At 41.5% G+C, this 24,651-nt stretch overlaps 1 pseudogene; it reads right to left on the bottom strand.

Moving 5' to 3' along the window:
* Window positions 1-3,885: 3,885 nt before the first annotated feature.
* LOC129550938 (cysteine dioxygenase type 1 pseudogene) lies at window positions 3,886-24,651 on the bottom strand (annotated as a pseudogene).

Here is a 24,651-nt window from a genome sequence, read left to right as displayed (position 1 = left end):
TTCCATCAGTGAGCTCAGGAACTCTCTGGTCAGCTTAAATATGTTTTCAAGGCAATCAAAGCAAGAGAGGAAGTGTAAATGTACAAGTGCATTTTAACACCTCTGTTTGGGTCAACTTGCTGAGCCCAGAGTCAATGTGTGTTTTTAGAGGTGGCAGAGATTCAGTACCAAAAGATGTGGATACACAGAGGCGTGGAAAGTTGGGGCCATTCATACAATCTCTCTACCACAGGTATACTGAAAATAAGAAGTCAGTCAAATTCAATCACTTGGATGAATCCACAATAATTTCGGCTTTCTAGGTACCTCAGATGGAGAAGGCAATGGCACCCCACTCCAGTACTCTTGCCTGGAAAATTCCATGGATGGAGGAGCCTGGTAGGCTGCAGTCCCTGGGGTTGCTAAGAGTCGGAGATGACTGAGCGACTTCACTTTCACTTTTCCCTTTAATGCATTGGAGAAGGAAATGGCAACCCACTCCAGTGTTCTTGCCTGGAGAATCCCAGGGACGGGGGAGCCTGGTGGGCTGTCGTCTATGGGGTCGCACAGAGTCGGACACGACTGAAGCGACTCAGCAGCAGCAGCAGCAGATGCCTCAGAGGTAGAGGCTCTGCTTGCCAATGCAGGAACCCCAGGAGGTGTTGGATCTGCAAGATCCACTAGAGGAGGAAATGGCAACCCACTCCAGTATTCTTGCCAGGGCAATCCCATGAACAATAGTCTACAGGGTTGCAAAGTGTTGGACACGACTGAGTGATTGCACACACGCACACACAACATTGGGATGCATCAACCCATGAGACTAGAATTAGCTTTCAGTACCAAGAGAGAGGATGAAAGCCGAATCCCAAATAGAAGTGGGTGGACAGTGCCCTAAGAATGCGCAGGCAACACCCCAAAATGGCGCTTGCAAGAGAGACGAAGTTGGAGGGACGGCCAGAGATGTCAACGAGGAATGCATATGAGCCAAAGGCAGCCACCAGCCACGCTGAACCGAGCTAGCAAGCACTAACAGTTAACAAGACGAGCACTGGGGGTCTCTCTGGGTTAATTTTCCTCAAGGTGGTTGTTTGAGGAGGAGCACAGTTACAGATGTCATCAGCGACAGGAGACAATGACGTTTATTCAATAGAACAGTCACGAAAACGAGGTAACAGAAGGGCACCGGTGTCAAGGGCACACTTGTGGCACCTGCCTTCAGCCAGTACCAGCTGTGAACGACTGAGCACTTAGTATGGCCAGACGGTAAAGTTTTATACTAATTTTTCCTAATTGTGAAAATATTTTGAAAAACATAAGTAGGCATGATTTGCCCATAGGCCATAAACCTGAAACTCCAGATGTAGAGGTTTCATTTCTATGGGGCAATCTCTAACAGACGTTATAACATTAACAAGTTATAAGTGTTTTGCCACCAGAATATAAATAATGTAAAAATTGTTAGCTCTTCCTAGAGTATCAAACACATAGTTAAGAGGTTCCTAAAGATATTTTTGGCTTCCCTGGTGGCTCAGTGGTAAAGAATCCACCTGCAATGCAGGAGATGCAGGTTCAATCCCTGGGTCAGGAAGATCCCCTGGAGAAGGAAATGGCAACCCACTCCAGTATTCTTGTCTGGGAAATCCCATGGTCAGAGGAATGTGGCAAGCTACATTCTGTGGGGTCACAAGACTTAGATACGATTTAGCAACAAAACCACCAACCACCACAAAGATATTTTTATCTCCTGAAAGCTTTTGCATTTCAAGAGTTTGCATTTTTGTGTTCTTTATCTAGAATTCTAATGGGTACTTCTAGAATCCCTCCCCAAAGTTAATTGCCCCTTAATTTTTTTTATGTTCAAATCCATTTTATTAAAATTATTTGGCAATTCTGGTGACAGGACAAAATTTGACCACTGGACACAAAATAGACATGAGTTTCTAATTTTGGTTTGTTGTGGGTTTGGGTGCATGTACTTTTCTAAATCTTCTGCCCTTCATTTCATTACAAAATGGCAATGTGCCTTAAGTTTCTCTATCTACAATACTCTATTATTTATAGAACAGGTATTTGTTAAATAATATTAGAAAATAAAATGCACAGATGTAAAGAATTCTCTTAAAATATTAGGAACATACAAAGTATATTAAAGACATCTACATTTAGTCCTTGAAGTAACTAGACAGGTGGTTTAATGTCTGGCTTTTGCTGCTGCTGCTGCTGAGTCACTTCAGTCGTGTCCGACTCTGTGCGACCCCATAGACAGCAGCCCACCAGGCTCTGCCGTCCCTGGGATTCTCCAGGCAATAACACTGGAGTAGGTTGGCATTTCCTTCTCCAATGCATGAAAGGGAAAAGTGAAAGTGAAGTCGCTCAGTCGTGTCCAACCCTCAGCGACCCCATGGACTGCGGCCTTCCAGGCTCCTCCATCCATGGGATTTTCCAGGCAATGTCTTGTATTACATTTATTTATTTCTAAATACAATTCAGAGGCTAAAGTGTTTCCAAAAACTATGAAAACCTTCATCGACATTCACAGTATGGTTCCAGTGGGTTTTGAGAGTAAAAGCAGTGGAGCACCTGATTTGGTATTTTAAAATCACAAGCCTTTTTATCTTTAGTGGGATTTTTTTCTTCTATAGTAGCTTAGGGCACTATTTGCTTACTTCAGTTTAGTTCAGTTCAGTCGCTCAGTTGTGTCCGACTCCTTGCAACCCCATGAATCACAGCATGCCAGGCCTCCCTGTCCATCACCAACTCCCGGAGTTCACTCAAACTCATGTCCATCGAGTCGGTGATGCCATGCAGCCATCTCATTCTCTGTCGTCCCCTTCTCCTCCCACCCCCAATCCTTCCCAGCATCAGGGTCTTTTCCAGTGAGTCAACTCGTCGCATGAGGTGGCCAAAGTATTGCAGTTTCAGCTTTAGCATCAGTCCTTCCAATGAAAACCCAGGATTGATCTCCTTTAGAATGGACTGGTTGTATCTCCTTGCAGTCCAAGGGACTCTCAAGAGTCTTCTCCAACACCACAGTTCAAAAGCATCAATTCTTCGGCGATCAGCTTTCTTCACAGTCCAACTCTCACATCCATACATGACCATGAGAAAAACCATAGCTTTGACTAGACAGACCTTGGTTGGCAAAGTAATGTCTCTGCTTTTTAATATACTATCTAGGTTGGTCATAACTTTCCTTCCAAGGAGTAAGCGTCTTTTAATTTCCTGGCTGCAATCAGCATCTGCAGTGATTTTGGAGCCCCAAAAAATAAAGTCTGACACTGTTTCCACTGTTTTCCCATCTATTTCCCATGAAGTGATGGGACCAGATACCATGATCTTCGTTTTCTGAATGTTGAGCTTCAAGCCAAGCTTTTCACTCTCCTCTTTCACTTTCATCAAGAGGCTTTTTAGTTCCTCTTCACTTTCTGTCATAAGGGTGGTGTCATCTGCATATCTGAGGTTATTGATATTTTTCCCAGCAATCTTGATTCCAGCTTGTGCTTCTTCTAGCCCAGCATTCTTCATGATGTAATCTGCATATAAGTTAAATAAGCAAGTGACAATATAGAACCTTGACATACTCCTTTTCCTATTTGGAACCAGTCTGTTCTTCCCTGTGCAGTTCTAACTGTTGCTTCCTGACCAGCATACAGGTTTCTCAAGAGGCAGCTCAGGTGGTCTGGTATTCCCTTCTCTTTCAGAGTTTTCCACAGTTTATTGTGATCCACACAGTCAAAGGCTTTGGCATAGTCAATGAAGCAGAAATAGATGTTTTTCTTACTTAATGCCTTATAATTAACATCTGCTTTACAATATTAATAATCTAAGCATTGGCTTTGTAAAGTATATTACTGGACAGCAAATGGTAGGAGACCTTTTCCAAGGCAAAACTTTTCCTAGAACTTAAAATCTCTGAGGGTTTGGTGTTCCGTAGTTGTTCTCCAGTGATCTTAAAGTTGTAAGTGGAGTCCTGATTCCAGAGTTGCTATAGAATGTCAGGGTGACTGTTTTTACATCCTCTTCTTTGATCAAAGGCATAGTACATATTAAAAGGCGAACTGTTCAAGTGAAGGCTCAGGGCAGGTACTGTATGGGTGATATTCTGTACTCAATGTAAGCCAACGGAATTGTTGATGTAGGCACACTGGTTTTCCCTCAAGATCCATTCAAACTTCTTGATTTGAAGTTTGAAGAATAATGTCTCTTTTAGATTTCCCTGCAGCATATTCAGAAAGCAGCAGGAGTCGGTGTGATCATGGATACTGCTGCCATGTCTTTCACCCATAGAATTATGAGATTACATTTTTCATTTCCTTGATTCTCCAGGTTTCAGGTGCACTTATACTGGTCGAACTTGGCATACACTGCCCACTCAGCGGGGTTTGCTCTCATAGGCTTCCAAGATTGCCTGCATGTCCTCCACACTGACCTGCTCACCTGGGAAGAGCTGGCATGGGATGCCCATCAGATTGAACAGGGCAGGGAATGTGGCTTTAGCACCTCAGTCTGCCCACTCCATCCCTTGCCAAACTGTTTCGCTGCTGGGCTGCAATGGAGGAGCTGAGCGAGCTGAGGAGGGGGTAGGGAGGGCAGTGTCCCTAGCTGCTAGCTAGACAGTTACACACAGACACAAAAGCCCTAGATGCCCGAGTGCCACAGTATAAAGAAACCCTTGCCAAGACATCCACTGTGGTAGATCTGGGTATGCACTGCACACACATATAGGGACCAAACCTGCCCCTTAGGTATTTTTAAAATCAACTTGCTCATGACACTTTACTACATAATGACTTTCTGTTTATAACAGTATTGGTCTAATATTCTGAACCCTCATTGTGTTGATTTCTAGAAAGCATGTTTTCCTATATAGATCTCTTCCTACAGTACCTAGAAAGTACATATAAATTAAGCACTTTTAATTCTCAGCCTTGTTTATCTGAAAGATTGTTACTCACACTGCCGTTTTCTGAATTTCGAGTTTATTGATTCAACTTCTCCACTTGTATTGTTGGCTTCCTACCTCTTTTTGTTTACAGGCAGCCTAGGGGGAAGTTGTTTAAAATCCAAAGATCTATTTCTTCTGCTCTGGGAGACAGCTCTTACTAGGCATCCAATTCTTGGCATTGTTTGGGAGACTATCCTGTCTATTTCAAGACAAATTTTTACTGCAAGTGGTTAATCCAAGGAGTGAAAGCGAGGATGACAGATAAAGATGGTTTTCTTTAGCTTCCTAAGCCAGGGCTCCCAAATAAATCTTCATTACTCTGTTTTCAGACTTTTAACTTGGGTCTCAGGAAATATAAGCACCCATTCCAAAGCCTGGCATATTTTCATATTGTATTCTGCACAAGCTTATACATACTTCTTTCTCTTTCTTTAGTGCAGAGATTTGAGGATGCATTGTATATTATGTTGGTACTACTGCTGCATCTGAGATTGACTAGCTGATATTGTATTATCACATTTTATCCTCCTATCTATATTCTGTTGACCTCACTGACTCCCAGACCCTCAGCAACTTCCTCCATCCCGTTTCTGACCCCGAGAGCTACTTGTGGGTCTGATGTGTGATTTTATACCTGAGGCCAAACAAGCAAAAATATATGAAGCCCCTGGTTTCTTTCACCACTTCTAGAAGCACACACTGCATAGAGTGTGATGGCTTCCCCAAAGCTGCTGAAGGGACCAGGCGAGAGAACTTTCTAAGCATATGTGAATCAATTCTCACGAATCCAACTGTGATCAACAAGAAACAGAAGATGAAAGAGAGCAGGTAGATAAATGTCATCTCACTTCTTCCCTGAGATGAGCTGTTAGATATACCAGGTTCTGCTGTATCATCTGGGTAAGCCATACCACACACGGCCAAGCAGGTGCCCAGCTGATGGCATGGCTACGTCTCACTGTGGCTCTTTGTGAATGATAACATGTCAACTTGGATGTGCTTCCCATTGTTTGCTGCCACACTTGCCTTTTTCTTCACTCTAGGTAACGTGGAATCTTTTTTTTTTTTTTCAGTTCAGTTCAGTTCAGTCGCTCAGTCGTGTCCGACTCTCCGCGACCCCATGAACCACAGCACTCCAGGCCTCCCTGTCCATCACCAACTCCCAGAGTTCACTCAAACTCATGTCCATCGAGTCGGTGATGCCATCCAACCGTCTCATTCTCTGTCTTCCCCGTCTCCTCCTACCCCCAACCCCTCCCAGCATCAGACTCTTTTCCAGTGAGTCAACCCGTCATCCCTTCATTCTTCCTGGAGTTATTTCTCCACTGAGCTCCAGTAGCACACTGGGCACCTACCGACCTGGGGAATTCCTCATTCAGTATCCTATCATTTTGCCTTTGATACTGTTCATGGGGTTCTCAAGGCAAGTATACTGAAGTGGTTTGCCATTCCCTTCTCCAGTGGACCACATATTTATTCATTTATTTTGGGCTGCATCAGGTCTTAGCTTAGGTGCGTGAGCTCCAGAACACGTGGGCTCTGAAGACTGGAATGTGGGCTATCTAGCGGGGGTGTGTGAGCTCAATAGCTGTGGTGCACAGGCTCAGCTGCCTCAAGGCATGTGAGAATCTCAGCTCCCTGACCAGGACTTGAACCTGCCTCCCTTGCATTGGAAGGCAGATTCTTAACCACTGGACCACCAGGGAATTCCTTATCCTGGAGTTCTCTTTCCAAAAAAGCATTAGCACCACAGCCTTTTGTTACATTCAGTTTTCAAGGAAATCCAGGGGAAGACATCTGTGCATGTATATATGTGCATAATTTTATATATACCTATATATACTATATTATATAATTATACAGATACAGTTTGATATATAAATATATATGAAAAATTACAACCTATGATAAATTTATTTCCTTTTTTTATTCCATATAAAATTCCATACCACATAAAATCGCTAAGTACTCTATGGTGACATTATGACATAAGATACTTAAGTCATAAAGGATTTATAAACCCTAGAATTTTTGTTTGCTCTTTATGGTTTTGTTTTGTTCTTTGCTAGTGGAAAAAAAAAGCTTTACACAAAGTAATAAATATGAAGTTTGTAAAATAGCAGCTATAAATTTTGGAAAATGATCATTAAGAACACTAATCCTTTAGGAAAATGAGGTTTCAGACTCTCAAAATTCTATATAAATGAAATAAGTACCATGAAGACTTTTAGCTTAAGACATTTTTCAGCTTAAAATACTTCTCTCTTAAATGTTATGAAGTCTGAAACCAAAAATCTGTTTTAGTTGCTCTGCTAATAGCAGAGGCATATTCTAAGATTAATGTCCATTTGACAGTTTTTTTATGAGTGCTATTTTATTTCATGTTGGGTAGAAAATGAGGCAACTTCTAATGCCATTTGCAGTATACTTTTTTTAATATATATAGCAAAACAATACAGATGTTTAAATGATCTTGATTTTATCGTTATTTCCCATTTCTAAATCAAGGCATGCATATTAATTTGTGGATTGATAGTCTGGCATTATTGATCCTGATCAGTATCCTTTTCTTATGTCAGCCTTAGGGATCATTTCAGAAATCAGACCATTTGTAGTTGATTCATTGCTGTCTATAGGGGAAGGATAATTTCATATTCATTCAAGGCCTATCTAAGAGTCAACACACTTCAAAACACTAAGGAGAGATCATGGATGATACAGCCTTGAGATAAATCCTATAAAATAATTTCAATCACAACTTTTCAGAACTTACCAAGCAGAGAGATCAGGGAAGAAAAGCCACCAAGGCAAACTTTTCAAAGAGGAATCTTTTCAGATTGTTGGTCCTGGGCCATTTGGCTGAGAGTAAAGAGTGAAATGAAGTCCATAGAAATATCTATGGCGAAGGATGAAGGATGAAAGTGAAAGTGAAGTCGCTCAGTTGTGTCCGACTCTTTGCGACCCCGTGGACTGTAGCCCACCAGGCTCCTCCATCCATGGGATTCTCCAGGCAAGAATACTGGAATGGGTTGCCATTTCCTTCTCCAGGGGATCTTCCCGACCCAGGGATCGAACCCAGGTCTCCCACATTGCCGGTAGATGCTTTACCCTCTGAGCCACCAGGGAAGCCCCTGAGGTGAAGGATAAAGGAACTATATCTCTGGGCCACTGGGACAAGAGCAACTTCAAGAAGAAAGCAATCTTAGTATCCTGTCCAACAGTCCTTCCAGATGCTGGAGGGAGTGCCCTTCTCTTCTGGATCAGGCCTAGATCACCCCAAGTAGAAGAGAGATCCTACAGAGATCTGGAAAGGAGACCCAGGGGAAAGGAGAAAACAAGGCCCAGTGGCTAGCCTGGGACACAGCACACAGTAGGCATTCCATGTGTGGAATGTGACTGTGTAATAACCAATTGTAATTCTATGTGGGCAACATCTGTGCAACATTGAGCAAGTTAGTTTTTCACTTCTTTCCTTTGAGCCTTAATTTCTCCAACTGTACAATGGGGATAATAAAAATTCTTACTTTAAGAATAATTTAAAGGATAAAATGCCATAATAATAGTACTTTGGAATTCACTAAGTCATAAACAAACCCAGGAATGGAAAAACAGAGAGCAGCATCCATATTCTTCTTTTCAAATATGCACAGATTTTACCATTTGTCATCTTTAGTGTTGCCTACAAAAGCAGATCCTGATATGAGGACTTGTATCCAGGTAGTCCAGTTGAGGAGCAATTCTTAGAAGAAGGAGAGAGGGAAGAGGGAAAGTTAAGGAGGAAGGAAAAGCTAATTTTTGAAGTCACTTCCGTGGACAACTGGGGCTTGTTCTTGCAGGAGGGTTTATAAAAAGTATATTAATGTATCTTAGAACTATCCACATGGGGATGAATTTATCCATCTGTTCCCACACTCCATAAAGAATGCTCCTGGAAATTGTCCTTTCCCAATTTCCAAGTACATTCAAATCCTTGAGAGAGCAGGTTTCCACCAGGGTCTATAGAAAGAGATGTGCACATAACAGAAGATCTCATGAGGTGAACTGAAGTCCCAGGGAGTTAAGGCTCAGAGGATTTGAGTACAGTCACTGGAGATGACAGATGCCATTTTAGTAGCAAAAAAGCAGAGCCAATTTTCTCTTTGGCAGTCTTCTATTTAATATAGCATATAATTGAACATGGAGTATAACATTGATATTTGCTGAATCCTCTTGCCTCACAGAAATCTTATTGAACTTAACCTTAGTGAAGCCCAAAGAGACCCCAGCTTCACTTTTTGCAGATTCCTGACAGTTCAGGATCTCTTTTTCTTGGCCTATTACCTAGAATCACAAAGTCCAACCTCTATATCAATTTCTGTAGAAACACGCTGTGGGTTGAGTAGCTTGAAGACTTAACGGATCTGGGGGCATGGGGAGGTATCAGTCACTCAGTCGTGTACCACTCTTTGTAAGTCCGCAGACTGTAGCCCACAAGCCTCCTCTGTCCATGGAATTTTCCAGGCAAGAATACTGGAGTGGGGTGCCATTTCCTACTCCAGGGGATCTTTCTTCACCCAGGGGTTGAACCCACGTCTCTTGCGTTTCCTGCATTGGCAGACGGATTCTTTGCCACTGTGCCACCTGGGAAGCCCCATAGGGGTACCTCTCATATTGCCTCCTGTCTGTCATCTTGCTCTCTCCACTCACCATTCCCTCTTCTGATCCTACACCTTCAAGCCTGTTCAGAAATGTATCCCATTTTCTCACTCACACAGAAGCTCATCCATACTCAGTCCTTAGAAGCTTGGCTTCTCTCTACAAAACTGGTTTTCTCCTTCAAGGAGTTCTTATATAATCTACTAAATTGTTTTTCTCCATAGCATGAAATAAAGATATATGATTTCCTCTGTGTGACTCAATAAAACTGTTTTTGAGTTAAAAAAAAATCTTGTCATAAACATTTTCTTTTTCCTAAACTATCCCTAGCATAAAATAGAATACTCATGGTGGACTAGCTCAATTCTCCCTTTAAAATGCTTGCATGGCTCAAAGCATTTCCCCTAACTCTTTAAAGTTATTATATTTATACGTTTTTCTTTTTATGATTTTTGAATAATGCATACCTCGTCCCACTAGAATGTAAACTCCAACAGTTTTGCAACCAAGTTTTGCTGTGGTTGGCGCTAAATCATTGGTACCCTGTGATCAGTCTGGCACAAAAGTAGATGATCAATATGCAAGTTCAATGAACAAATGAATGAAACTTTATCTGTGAACTTGCATAGGTAGAAGAAAAGAATTAGAGAAAAAGAAAAGCTCGAGTCCCAGAAAAGTTAAGTGTCTTGCTGAAGGTCACAGAACTGATTGATAGCAGAGTTATTTAACAAGTCTGCCATGCTCATTGCTTCAGCCCTCTTGTAACATTAGACTGTAATTCATCGTGATATTGCCTAATAGGAACAGTATGATAAATCCAGTGTTTTCTCTCAAACCTCTATGCCTGACTTCAGAAATATCAAAGAAGTCTGGTCTGTGTTCTCTCTTTTTTTTCCTACTGAGAGACACCAAATGATTATAGTTTCCAGTGGATAATTCCCTGGGGCTATGTCCCTCCCCCATCTTTTGAAATAACTACTATTTTTTAAAATTTTTACTGGGGTACAGTTGATTTACAGTGTTGTTAGTTTTTGCTGTACAGCAAAATGAGTCATTTATACATGCACGTATATCCACTCTTTTTTAGATTCTATTCCCATTTAGGTCTTTACAGACTAAGTAGAGTTCCCTATGCTATATGGTAGGTCCTTATTAGTCATCCATACTACATAGAGTAGTGAACTGATGCTTTCAAATTGTGCTGCTAGAGAAGACTCTTTTCATGTGAAATCACAACTTTAAAACGCCTCTTTATTTCCAATGAAGCGTTCAGTGATTTAGGACAGGGATAATTCCTCACATACACCAAAAAGCAACAAGTTCTACTCTCAAGAACACACAGAACAAAACGGCACAGGAGGACAGCACTTACAAGGTCTCATAAAAACAACTAAGTAAAGCTGTTGGTCCGCTCTGGGACTTCAAAGAGCCCCAGAAAATCACGTAAAAGTAAAAGGGAAGTAAAAAAAAATCTGACTTTATTTCAACACCTCTTAAAAGGAGTCAGATCAGAATATAAAATTCCCCTCGGAGCCTGGGGGTGGATGCACTTTTATTTTCTTATTTTTTTCTGGTCTGCCAGGGTGAACAGCGTAGGAGCTCAGGAGGGTAAACCTGTGGCTTCAAGTCCAGGTGGAGCTCACTTTGCTGATGACTTTTGAGAAGGGCAGAGGGAAATCAGAAGTTGTCATCTAAGCGCCTGGAATTCAAAACCATGTCACTACCCAAATATTATGCAACTTGTCTTAAGGCAGAGCCTGCAAATACAAAAAGTGGACAGTCATGTCCAGCTCTTTGCGACCCTGTGGACTGTGGTCTGCCAGGCTCCTCTGTCCATGGAATTCTCCAGGTAACAAGACTGCAGTGGGTGGCCATTTCCTTCTCCAGAAGGTCTTCCCAACCTGGGGACTGAAACCGGGTCTCCTACATTACAAGGTAGATTCTTTACCGTCTGAGCCACAGTGTTAGCATACACGCAAACCTCACATGCACTAGGAAAAGGGACAAGAACAGTAATTTGATAGAAGCCTGCACCAGAGCTACAGGCCTCTCACATTATTTACCCTTAACCCATTTCTCAAAGATTTACTTATGTTACTGCCAATATTCACCAAATATGATAAAAGTTCACTGTTTTGCACAAAGCAAGGGGAGATGGTGCTTTTAGTAATGGCGTAGAGATGATATTCACTTAAATGTGTTAATGTTATTTCCTGAAAACTTGCTTACATGTTTTAAATGGTAAGCTATCTTTCTGATGATAAACGTCAACAACAGCCTTGAAGCACTATTCCAAATTAGTATGGCTAACACCAATGGTATTTGCTATGAGTGACTTACAAATAGTCTCTAGCACATAATCCCCACCTGGGGTCCTACCTGTTATATACAAAACCATTTAGAGCTTAGTGGATTGCCTGCATTCCCATAAGGGCACCGTGAATTATTTCTCACAGGGAAAAAACATTTTAAAAGGTATCTAATGATAATGAAGCTATCAGAGCAGCCCATCTCTGTTACTGTAAAGGGTGGGATAATTTACCTCCTTCCTCCACTCTTCTTTCTTCTATACTACACCCTGGGTCCTGAAGCCAATTGTAGTTAAAAAAAAAAAAAAACTAATGACCCTGCTTTGTAACGTGTTCCATATGTTTCACAGGCTTCATAAAATAATTCCACATTAGTTTCCCTAGCCTAGTGTTTAGATCGTGACATCTGTTTTTTCCTAGGTTTTCATGATTTATTTTGGTGTCTGTGTGAACTTGCTCTATAAAAGGAATTTGCTTAGATTCCCTTTTCCTGGAATGTATCCTGGTGCCGTGCAGACTATCAGACTTCCTATCCAGAGAAGACCTGCCACTATCAAGCCTAGAGCTGCCACTTACTATGAATTCACCCAAGTCATTTCCTCTCTCTGGACCTCAATTTCCACATCTGTAAAATGGGGATGATAGCAGAAGTAACTGTTTATAGTGTGTGGGGAATGTTTAAATTAATGAATTATACACACACACACATAACCTTTTGCCACCTGATAACCATTTGCTGCATGAACAAAGAAATGAAAGCCAGGAAAGGTACAAAGTATGAGAAACCTATCTCTTAGAGACCTTCCTTTGTGCTTTGGCATTAATAGCTAAAGCAACCAACACTTACTATGTGCCATGGTCTGATCAATCAATCAAATCCATATATATAAATATAGGTAAAAAAGGTAAAATTACCACCAAGTGAAGCCAAATTTGAGATTGAAGCTAAAGACAGTCAGGAATACTAATCCTATTTTTATTTAAAAATTTGATATGCTATTCACCAGATTTTTACATCTTAACACTTTAAAAACATTGTATCAAAATATTATATATCTTGATTACTTGATGTGCCCTCCTCCAATTAAACTTTATGTCCAAAGAACAAGCCTCAGTTGTCACAGTTGCTCCTGGACCACTGTGAGCAAATGAGACTCAGTTCCAGTCCTCATGCTACTCAGAATCGAGTTGGGGGAGGGACAGGCCTTAACAAATTCATCACAAGAATATTTATAAATCTTTTCCGTTAAAAGTGCAAGAGTTTTATTTTATCCCTTTGGCCTGTGGATGAGTACAGATGCTCTTTTTGAAATTATGAGCTTAAATTTTAGTTCACTCATTTCTCAGTAAAGAGATATTCAGTGCCTAGTACATGCCAGGCACTGCTTTAGGTGATGGGGAAGAGCAAAAGAGACACAAATTTCTACTTTCACCAAGTTATAGTCTATTATGGAAGAGAGACAATGAACAACACAGATAAAATATCATATGCCATATGGTATTAAGTGTAAGTTTGTGTTATAAATAAATGGAAGGGAGAGAGAAGCTGTCTGAGAGAATTAAAATGTTAGACAAGGAACATTGGAATTGTGACCTTGGGGGATGTGAGAGAGAGGAATGCAGAAAACTGCAAGGAAAAGTCCAGGCAAAGGCAGCAGTTACTGCAGGGCAGAGACCCTGAAGTGGGAATGCGCCTGTTAAGTGTTTAAGAAAAAAAGATGAGAATTCCGTGGGGTCCAGTGGTTAAGACTCCACACTTCCACTGCAGGGGGCACGGGTTCAATCCCTGGTCAGGAAACTAAGATCCTGTGTGCTGTATGGTGCGTCCAAACAAACAAAACTTTTCAGAAAGGAAGGAAGAATGAAAATAGCAAAAAGGCCAGGGAGCCAAGGAGAGAGTGAGCAGGAATTCAGATCAAAAACTTAATGGTGGACTGATCATGGCGGACCTCTTCAATCCTAAATGCTGTGCTTTGCACTCTGGCCGGGCGGGGCAATCACTGGAAGGATCTGGGTAGAGGAGTGGAGATCTGACTTAGGCTTAGCAGGATCAGCCAGTGCTGCGCTGAGATGGACTCTCCGGGAACAAGAGAAGTCAGACCATTTGGGAGCTCACCACACAATCCAGGCGAATATGACTGTGGCTTGGACCAGTGTAAGAGCTCTGGAAGAAGAATTCAGTCAGATTCTGATGTATTTTAAAAATGGACTTAACAATGTTTGCTGTTGCTTTGCATGTGACATGAAAGAGAAAGAAGTGTAAAGGTTATCAGGGTTTTTGGTCTAAGCAACTGGAAGAATGGAGTTATAATCAACTGAGATAAAAATGTAAAGAAGTAGGTCTGGGAGGGAACATACAGGCAATAGGTTTTGGATATGTTAATTTCAAGATGCCTGTTAATCACCAAAATGGATATGAGAAGCAGACATTTGGATATAGGTTTGAACTCTAGAGCTAGGGTACCATTTGGATCTAGAGATACAAATTTGGGAGTCATCAATATATGAATGTGGAAGTGTTGGTTGCCTGACTCTTTGCCATCCCACGACTGTAGCCTGCAGGCTCCTCTGTCCATGGGATTCTCCAGGCAAGAATACTGGAGTGAGTAACCGTACCCTCTTCCAGGGGATCTTTCTGACCCAGATCAAACCTGGTCTCTGGCATTGCAGGCAGAATCTTTATTGGTATTTAAAGCCATGGTATTAGATGTAGAATGGGCATAGATAGAATAGGGAAATGGTCAGTACTCAGAGAAGACGAACTATATGAGAAGAACTAAACACCGCTCATTGGATGTGGCAAAGTGAGATGACCTTGATTAAAGCAATTTTAGTAAAGCAGTGTCAGTAAAAAGCCTGATTTAGTGGATTCAAAAGAAAAAGGAGAAATTTTAGAGAATCCATTTTAAGTTCTGCCTTAAAAATAAGTTGAGAAATGGGAGAATGACTTGAAGGGAACAGAAGTTCATGAGAGAATTTTCAAATTTGTGATTTGCTTTTTATAATTTTATTTATGGGCTATTCTGGGTCTTCGTTGTTGCACGGACTTTTCTCCAGTTGTGGCAAGAGGGGACTACTCTCCAGCTGCAGTGTGTGAGCTTCTCACCGTGATGGCTTTCTTGTTGCCGAGCACAGTCTCTAGCGCATGTGGCTTCAGCAGTTGTGTCTCCCAGACTCTACAGCACAGGCTCAGTATTGTGGCACACGGGCTTAGTTGCTCTGGGACATGTGGATTCTCTGATCAAGGATCAACCCCATGTCTCCTGCACTGGCAGGCAGATTCTTTACCACCGAGCCACCAGGGAAGCCCCGTTTTGTTTTTGAAATGGGGAAAGCATACCTTGTTTGTGCAGAGGCAGAAGACAGGGATGATATCAAATGAGAAGGTACAATGGGTAATAAGTCTGGCCTGATAACCTGTGTGTGTGTGTGTGTGTGTAAGTGTGTGTGTGTGTGTGTTTCCATTGTCAGAGGAGGGAGTGAAAATGGCCTGAGAGGCAAGGAGGCTTAAGAATAACTACACCACTAGCTCACTTCAAGCCAGTGGTCTAAAGAAAGCAACTGGAATACAGCTTCCACTTGGGAGCGCGGCAGGGAAGCAGCATATCCCCTGGAGAGCCAGAGCGGGTTATAGCCAGCCATGGTTCTCAAACTTTCGTATGCGTCAGAATCACCTGGAGGAATTGTTAGAATTCAAATTTCTGAACCCCACCCCAGGACTTCCTTTTTTTAATTTATTTTTATTGGAGCATAGTTGCTTTACAATGTTGTGCTAGTTTCTACTGTACAGCAAAGTGAATCAGCCATACATACACACACATCCCCTCCATTTTGGACTGACTTCCCGCTCTGCTCACTATAGTGAGTTAAGTAGAGTTCCCTGTGCTATACAGCGTGTTCTCATTAGTTATCTGTTTTCTGATGCAGCAGATTGGGGCGGTGTCTGAGAATCTGAATGTCTAACCAGTTCCAATGATGTTGATGCTGCTCTTCCTGGGAGATCCAATCCACTGAGTTAGTGCAAGAAAGTGAAAGTATGTTCACAGAAGAGGCTCTTAAAGCTTGTGACTTTTAAAATTTGGAATCAGCTAAAGCCTGGCCCATTTAAAATTAACCCCAACTTTCAATGATTTTTAAGCCAATGCTTAAAAATTCATTATTATACATAGCTCTGTTTTTTTTTTTCTCTGTCCCTTTACACTATTGGTTTGTAAGACTGTTCATTTCAAATAGTGAACATAAATGTTATTTCAGGTTGAAAAAAGAAATATATACCTTCTTAATCCAATTTTGAGTATTTTTTAGCCGCTTACTTATCTATTCCTTTGAATCTGTTCCATTCACCTTGAAAACATTTTACTTGGAGCCAAGTTATGTATTCATCCATCCATTTATTCAGCAGATATTCATTGAGCACCTACTTAGTATCAGGTACCATTGTATCACTTGGGATATAGCAATGGAAAAAACATTTTGGCCTTTGGAAAGAAACATTGCAATTCAAAGAGAAAGAGATAATTAAATAAAATAAACACCTATAGTAATTCAGCTGGTGATAATTTTCACAAAGGATTAAAATAAAGCAGGAGAGGGAATAGGAATGCAACGCAATGAAATACATGATGGGTCATCAGGTAAGAAATGATACTTCAGCAAGAATGTGAGGGAGGTAAGGAAATGAGATATCCAGGAGAAGAGCGTCCCAGACAGAAAATGAAAGAGGCTCTAAGTCTGGGGCGTAACTAACATGTTTAAAGAAGAACAAGGAGTCCACTGAAGCGGCTTGTACGGGGGAGAGGGTGAGGAGTCAATGAGATCAGAAGGCAATGTGCAAAGTTAGGGCAAAGGACTGTGTCAAGTCTTTTACACCTTTCAGACAGTTTTGGCTTTTCTCTGGAATGTGAAGTCAAGTGGGCCTTAGGAAGTATCACTAGGAACAAAGCTAGTGGAGGTGATGGAATTCCAGTTGAGCTATTTCAAATCATAAAAGATGATGCTGTGAAAGTGCTGCACTCACTATGCAGCAAATTTGGAAAACTCAGCAGTGACCACAGGACTGGAAAAGGTCAGTTTTCATTCCAATCCCAAAGAAAGGCAATGCCAAAGAATGTTCAATCTACCGCACAACTGTACTCATCTCACATGCTAGCAAAGTAATGCTCAAAATTCTCCAAGCTGGGCTTCAACAGTATGTGAACTGAGAACTTCCAGATGTTCAAGCTGGATATAGAAAAGTCAGAGGACCTAGAAGTCAAATTGCCAACATCCGTTGGATCATCGAAAAAGCAAGAGAATTCAAAAATAACATCTACTTCTATTTCATTGACTATGCTAAAGCCTTTGACTGTGTGGATCACAACAAACTGTGGAAAATTCTTAAAGAGATGGGAATACTAGACCATCTGACCTGCCTCATGAGAAATCTGTATGCAGGTCAAGAAGCAACAGTTAGAACCAGACATGAAACAGACTGGATTCAAATCAGGAAGGGAGTATGTCAAGGCTGTATATTGTCACCCTGCTTATTTAACTTATATGCAGTGTACATTATGTGAAATGCCAGACTGGATGAAGCACAAGTTGGAATCAAGATTGCTGGGTGAAATATCAATAACCTCAGATAAGCAGATGATACTACCCTCATGGCAAAAAGCAAAGAGGAACTAAAGAGCCTCTTAATGAAAGTGAAAGAGGAGAGTGAAAAGGCTTAAAAAGGCTTAAAACTCAATACTCCAAAAATGAAGATCATGACATCCAGTCCCATCACTCCATGGCAAATAGATGGATAAACAACGGAAACAGTGACAGACTTTATTTCGGGGGCTCCAAAATTACTGCAGATGGTGACTGCAGTCATAAAATTAAGACACTTTTCCTTGGAAGAAAAGTTATGACAAACCTAGACAGTGTATTAAAAAGCAGAGACATTACTTTGCGGACAAAGGTTGGTCTAGTCAAAGCTATGGTTTTTCCAGGAGTCATGGATGGATGTGAGAGTTGGACTATAAAGAAAGCTAAGAGGTGAAGAATTGATGCTTTTGAACTGTGGTGTTGGAGAAGCCTCTTGAGAGTCCCTTGGACTGCAAGGTGATTCAACCAGTCCATCCTAAAGGAAATCAGTCCTGAATATTCATTGGAAGGACTGATGCTGAATCTGAAGCTCCAAATACTTTGGCTACCTGTTGCAAAGAACTGACTCATTTGAAAAGACCCTGATATTGGGAAAGATTGAAGGCAGGAGTAGAAGGGGACAATAGAGGATGAGATGGTTGAATGGCATCACTTACTCCATGGACATGAATTTGAGCAAGCTCTGGGAGCAGGTGATGGACAGGGAAGCCTGGCATGCTGCAGTTCATGGGGTTGCAAAGAGTCAGACATGACTGTGCGACTGAACTGAACTGAACTGAGGCTTTTCTTTATGTGAACTGAGCAGTCAGTGGAGGATTTTAAGCAGCGCAGAGCCATGAACTGACTTGCATTTTTAAAAACTGAAGTATAGTTGATTTGCAATGTATTATTTTCAGGTATATGCAGGTATATAATACACATATATAATCTTTCTCAGATTCTTTTCCATTATAGGTCATTATAAGATATTGAATATAGTTCACTGTGCTATACAATAGATCCTTGCCGTTGATCTAGTTTGCATGCAATAGTATCGCAAACTCTTAATTTATCCCTCTCCACCTTTGCCCTTTGGTAACTATGTCTGTGAATCCACTTCTGCTTTGTAAATAAATTCATTTGTATCATTTTTTAGATTCTACCTATAAGTGATATCATATGGTATTTATCTTTCTCTTTCTCACTCAGTATGATCATCTCTAGGTCCAACCATGGCATTTTTGCAAATGGCATTATTTAATCCTTTATTCTTATTACTCATTCTGAATAATATTTCATTGTATATATGTACCACATCTTCTTTATCCATTCATCTGCTAATAGACACTTACTGAAAAGCAGAGTATTTTGTAATGAAAATATTAATTCTGGATTAATCTGTATTGAAATAATATTAAAAGTCATGAGATTAGATGAAATCACCCAGGGAGTGAGTAGAGTGATGAGTATAGATAGAAAAAAGAAGAGATCTAACAATCAAGCCCTAGGTACTTCAACATTTTAGGGGAAGATTGAAGACTTACTATTCATCTAAAATGGGAAACATTACCCATCCCCAGCCAATCACTGGCCTGTGAGAAGGAAATGTCAAATATCTGATCTTTTTTCAAAACTGACAGAGCTATGAACTCTTATGAGAAACAATCAGTTTTTAAATGTTGGAAAATAATATTTTTTTGAACACTTTGCAGGCCAATCAAAATACGTTCACTGGCAAAATCCAGATCTTGATTTGTCAGCTTTCAATCTCTGATTTATACTTTTAAAAAGATTATTTATGCCCTCATTACAATGAACTCAGAAACAAAAGGGAAGCAAGTACAGTCTGCCTCTAAACTGTAGGAGTTAAAGTTGATATTACCTATAAAATCTTAGAACAATGTCCAGTGCATAGTAGAAAAATGTCAACTCTTGTATTATTATTATTATTGTAACTTATTTGGAGCTCTAGTTATATCATCATACTGCAAAAAGCAACAATAACTTATGCATTCAGAACGAAAAACAAAAGGGCCAAGGTGGCAGTTTTCGGAGGTCAGAACAAGGTTATGTATGCAAATTATGCCAACATGCTAAGGGGTGGCCAACAATTGACTCTCAACTTGAAAGGGAGGGAAAAAAAGACATAAAATACCTATTAAGTAGGTGGTTGCCAAGAATATACCTTATCATTTTCTAATTATACCTTAAATTTTGGCACTCACTTCTTTTAAGAACCTAGGAAAATTCCATCGCAATTTCCATGGCTCCCGGAAATCTATGTTTTCTCAAAGACAACCTGACATGCCTACATATCACTTAAAATCCTCTCCCACAAACATTTGCGGGGCTTTTAAAAGGTATAAAAAAGAAACACTGAATGCACAGACAATCACACAAGCACAGGCACGCGCACTCACATAGGCAGGTACATGCCCTTGGAGAAGGGAGTGGCAACCCCCTCCAGTATTCATGCCTGGAGAATCCCATGGACAGAGAAGCCTTGGCAGGCTGCAGTCCACGGGGTCGCAGAGAGCTGGACCCAACTGAGCAACTAACAAACGGAGAGGGCGGGGGGCATGTACACACATGTAAACAAAAATGCGTACACTTTCTCATTCACGCATCAAGGTTTCAGCAGAGTTTTTCCAGTTTCCTGTAAGTCTTTCACATGATTCTATCACCATTCTTTTTGGGGGAATTATCAATCATCTGTAGCATCCTCCCAGAGTTTTTGCATCAGGCAATGTTCAACATTCTAACACAGAAAGTTTTCCAACTTGTGGACAGAGCCTGTTTCTCCCCCGGATGCTCAGGCTCCTTAGGGCAGGTGTCCAGCAGTAACAGGAAGAGCCACCTTCATCTTCAGAGCTTTCCACAGCCATGCATCACAAGCCTTCCCAAGTCCTCCCAGTGCTGACAGTACCGTGCCACTGATGGCTGGCTTTTGTCACAACTCATTTTTTCCCATTGACTCTAGCCATAATTAGCTGGATCAAGAACTCTGTCTTCCCCCTCTGTAAATTTACAGAAGAGAATTGAAAGCAGGCTCCCCTGGGCTGTACATTTCAGTTATTTATAGTGAGGCTGTGGATCAGCAACTGAAGACATAGGAAGCATAATTTGTCTCCCAGGCATATGTCAGTGAGAGTCCTGGTGGCTGGACCATTCCTATTTAGTGCTAAAAAACTACAATGTGGGAACAAATAGGTTTGTATTGTTTTTCAATGATGGTATCAGAAAATCTCTTTGCAGGACTCACAGCTTCTGTCATGTGATTTCTCTGAATCTCAGTTTCCCTTCTGAGAAATGGGGAACCAAACTCATGAGCATGTTTTAAAATCCCTATTAGCGGAGAATTATTATCCCTGCTGTACAGATGAGGACACAAACATTTCAGGAGGTAAAGAGGGTTTTGTACTTTGGAAAATGCTTTACAACGTGAAACTACTCATATTACTATTTATCTAAAACTATTGAGAAGATTCCCTCCCCTCCTCCTTTCCTCATCAAGTACATAAATTTGGAACTTGCAGCCTGGTGATAACACAAAAGGGCATTTAATGTTGCAACTAGGGATAAATATGTCACAAGCCTGATCAGGGAAAAGTAATTTTCAGGGGATGAGCTAGCCAATGCTCTGATTTTGATGGAGGGATGATTGAGAATTGAATTTTCCATCATAAAATCTGTGAACCTACTGACAATCTCCCCATAGGAAAGCAGTTGAAGGGTGTTTTAATGAAAGAATAGTATGTCACTCTGGGGAGGAATCCCAACATTTAGATACCAGAGTGTCCTTTCAGACAAAAGAGACTGTGCTGAAAACAAAAAGAATTCTCAGAGGATCAAAGAAGCCATACCTAGAGTCTCAGATTTGAATATGTATCAGAATCTCCTGAAGGGCTTCTTAAAAACATAAAATTGCTGTGTCCCAGCTCTACAGTTGCTGATTCAGTAAGCTTGAGAATCTGCATTTTTAATGAGTTCCCAGTGGCCCTGATACTGCTAGTCTTTGCTCTGTACATGTTTGTGTCCTCATCTCCTCTTAGAATGACACCAGTCATATTAGATTCAGGTTCATCCTAATGGCCGAGCTTTGACTAGAGTACCTATTTAAAGACCTTAACTCCAAACAGAGTCACATTGTGAGGCACTGGGGGTTAGCACTTCATCATGTGAATTTGGGGGTTGGGGAGTTACCCATAACCGCTAGACAACTGAGTTATGAGCAAACTCTGCCAACACAGTGCCTTGGAAATCACAGCAAGTTAGAAGCCAGAGAGCAGACCCCACACATCACTCCATGGAATGTGGCCGAAGATGAGAGACAGCCCGGGGAAATATTTTGCAGGACTCTGTGAGACTATGGGAGGATGACACGGGTCTCAGACCTGAAAGAGTTCGTGCCTGAGTCACTAAAATATGTTACAGAACATTCTGGTTCAACCTAGTGTGAAAAGATTAAAGCCCAAATGCTTTTTAAATGAGGAGCATGGTTTAAGGGTCAGATGATTTCTGAGTCGGGGTTTATTTAAGGAGAACAAGACAACAAGCCTTCTAGGACTTAAACCTACAAGCTTCTGCTCAGGGCTCGAGCATTTCTGCTTTGCAGCAGCATTTCTCAGGCTCAGCAGTACTGATTACTTTGAGCAGAATAGTTCCTCATTTAGAGGGAGGGGGTTGTGGTGGTGGTGGGTATTCTATGCATTGCAGGATGTTGAGCGGCACCCTCAAGCCACTAGATGCCAGTAGTAATTTCCCCAGCTGTGACAATCAGAAATGTCCCTCAGTTCAGTTCAGTTCAGTGGCTCAGTCGTGTCCGACTCTTTGCAAACCCATGAATCACAGCACGCCAGGCCTCCCTGTCCATCACCAACTCCCGGAGTTCACTCAAACTCATGTCCATTGAGTCGGTGATGCCATCCAGCCATCTCATTCTCTGTCGTCCCCATCTCCTCCCGCCCCCAATCCCTCCCAGCATCAGACTCTTTTCCAGTGAGTCAACTCGTCGCATGAGGTAGCCAAAGTATTAGAGTTTCAGCTTTAGCATCAGTCCTTCCAATGAACACCCAGGATTGATCTCCTTTAGAATGGACTGGTTTGACCTCCTTGCAGTCCAAGGGACTCTCAAGAGTCTTCTCCAGCACCATAGTTCAAAAGCATCAATTCTTCGGTGATCAGCTTTCTTCACAGTCCAACTCTCACATCCATACATGACCATGGGAAAAACCATAGTCTTGACTAGACGGACCTTGGTTGGCAAAGTAATGTCTCTGCTTTTTAATATACTATCTAGGTTGGTCATAACTTTCCTTCCAAGGAGTAAGTGTCTTTTAATTTCCTGGCTGCAATCACCATCTGCAGTGATTTTGGAGCCCCCAAAAATAAAGTCTGACACTATTTCCACTGTTTCCCCATCTATATCCCATGAAAGATGGGACCAGATGCCATGATCTTCATTTTCTGAATGTTGAACTTCAAGCCAACCTTTTCACTCTCCTCTTTCACTTTCATCAAGAGGCCTTTGAGTTCCTCTTCACTTTGTGCCATAAGGGTGGTGGTGTCATCTGCACATCTGAGGTTATTGATACTTCTCCTGGAAATCTTGATTCCAGCTTGTGCTTCTTCCAGCCCAGCGTTCCTCATGATGTACTCTGCATATAAGTTAAATAAACAGGGTGACAATATACAACCTTGACGTACTCCTTTTCCTATTTGGAACCAGTCTGTTGTTCCATGTCCAGTTCTAACTGCTTCCTGAATGCCAAAGAATGCTCAAACTACCACACAACTGCACTCATCTCACACGCTAGTAAAATCATGCTCAAAATTCTCTAAGCCAGGCTTCAGCAATATGTGAACCGTGAACTTCCAGATGTTCAAGCAGGCTTTAGAAAAGGCAGAGGCACCAGAGATCAAATTGCCAACATCCGCTGGATCATGGAGAAAGCGAGAGTTCCAGAAAAACATCTATTTCTGCTTCATTGACTATGCCAAAGCCTTTGACTGTGTGGATCACAATAAACTGTGGAACATTCTGAAAAATGTTCCTAGAGATTGCCAAATGCCCCTAGATAGTGGGGAATACAAAACTGTTCCAGTTAAGAACCACTGCTCAATAGATCCTGTCTTAATCCATTTGGGCTGCTATAATTGGGTGATTTAAATAGCTCACATTTATATGCCACCATTTTAGAGCCTGGAAAGTCTAAGTTCAAGGCACCAGCAGATTTGGTGTCTGGTGAGGATCAGCTTCTTGGGTCATAGACAGTCCATCTTTTTGATCTGTCCTCACAGGGCGGAAGTGGAGAGTAAGCACTGCAAGGTCAAAGAGGGCACTAATGCCACTCACGAGGGATCCATCCTCACGACCCAATCACTTCCAAAGGCCATGAGTCCGCATGCCATCACCCTGGGGATTCGGTTTCAACATATGGATTCTCAGGGAGAACAAACAAACATCTCATAAACTCCAGGCACACTATCTCCATACTCAACAACTCTGTGAAACAAGTATCATACACACTTCTTTGGATTAAGCATCACTGACTCATTGATATCTGCTCACTTTCACTCACCTAAAAACTGTTCATCTGATTCCCAAATCTATACCTTTTTAATAAGCTGTCTTTGTTTACTTCATGTGCTTCCCCGGTGGCACAGTGGTAAAGAATCTGCCTGCCAATGCTGGAGACACCGGAGACGCAGGTTTGATCTCAGGATCAGGAAGATCCCCTGGAGTAGGAAACAGCAACCTGCTCCAGTATTCTTGCCTGGGAAATCCCACGGACAAAAGAGCCTGGCAGGCATGGAGTTACAAAGAATCAGACACGACTGAGCACGCACACACACACATATTAGAATAAAGGGACAATGAAGTTCCTATTTCTGAAAGTGACTCTAATTCCCAGAATTGGGGAAATAAAAATACCTCAGGTTCCAGGTCCAGAGATGAGATCACGCAGTAGTCAAAGTGAGGCTACTTTTTACCCCAAGCTTCACATACAGGCAACACCACCGGGCCTTCCCAAGGCTATTTTTTCTTGCCGCCACCCGACAGACATCTGTCAGGTAGATGCTCAAAACTGGCAGGGTATGAAAAACACACCTAGCCCTCTGAGGGCTTTCAGGCAAAGCACGGCTTGTCAGCCTGTCAGTTACTGTCAT

This window comes from Moschus berezovskii, chromosome 17, assembly GCF_049115385.1.
Source record: "Moschus berezovskii isolate FMDL1 chromosome 17, NW_MosBer_1.0, whole genome shotgun sequence".
NCBI classification, from domain to species: Eukaryota; Metazoa; Chordata; class Mammalia; order Artiodactyla; family Moschidae; genus Moschus; species Moschus berezovskii.
This window is presented reverse-complemented; position numbering and strand designations above follow the sequence as displayed.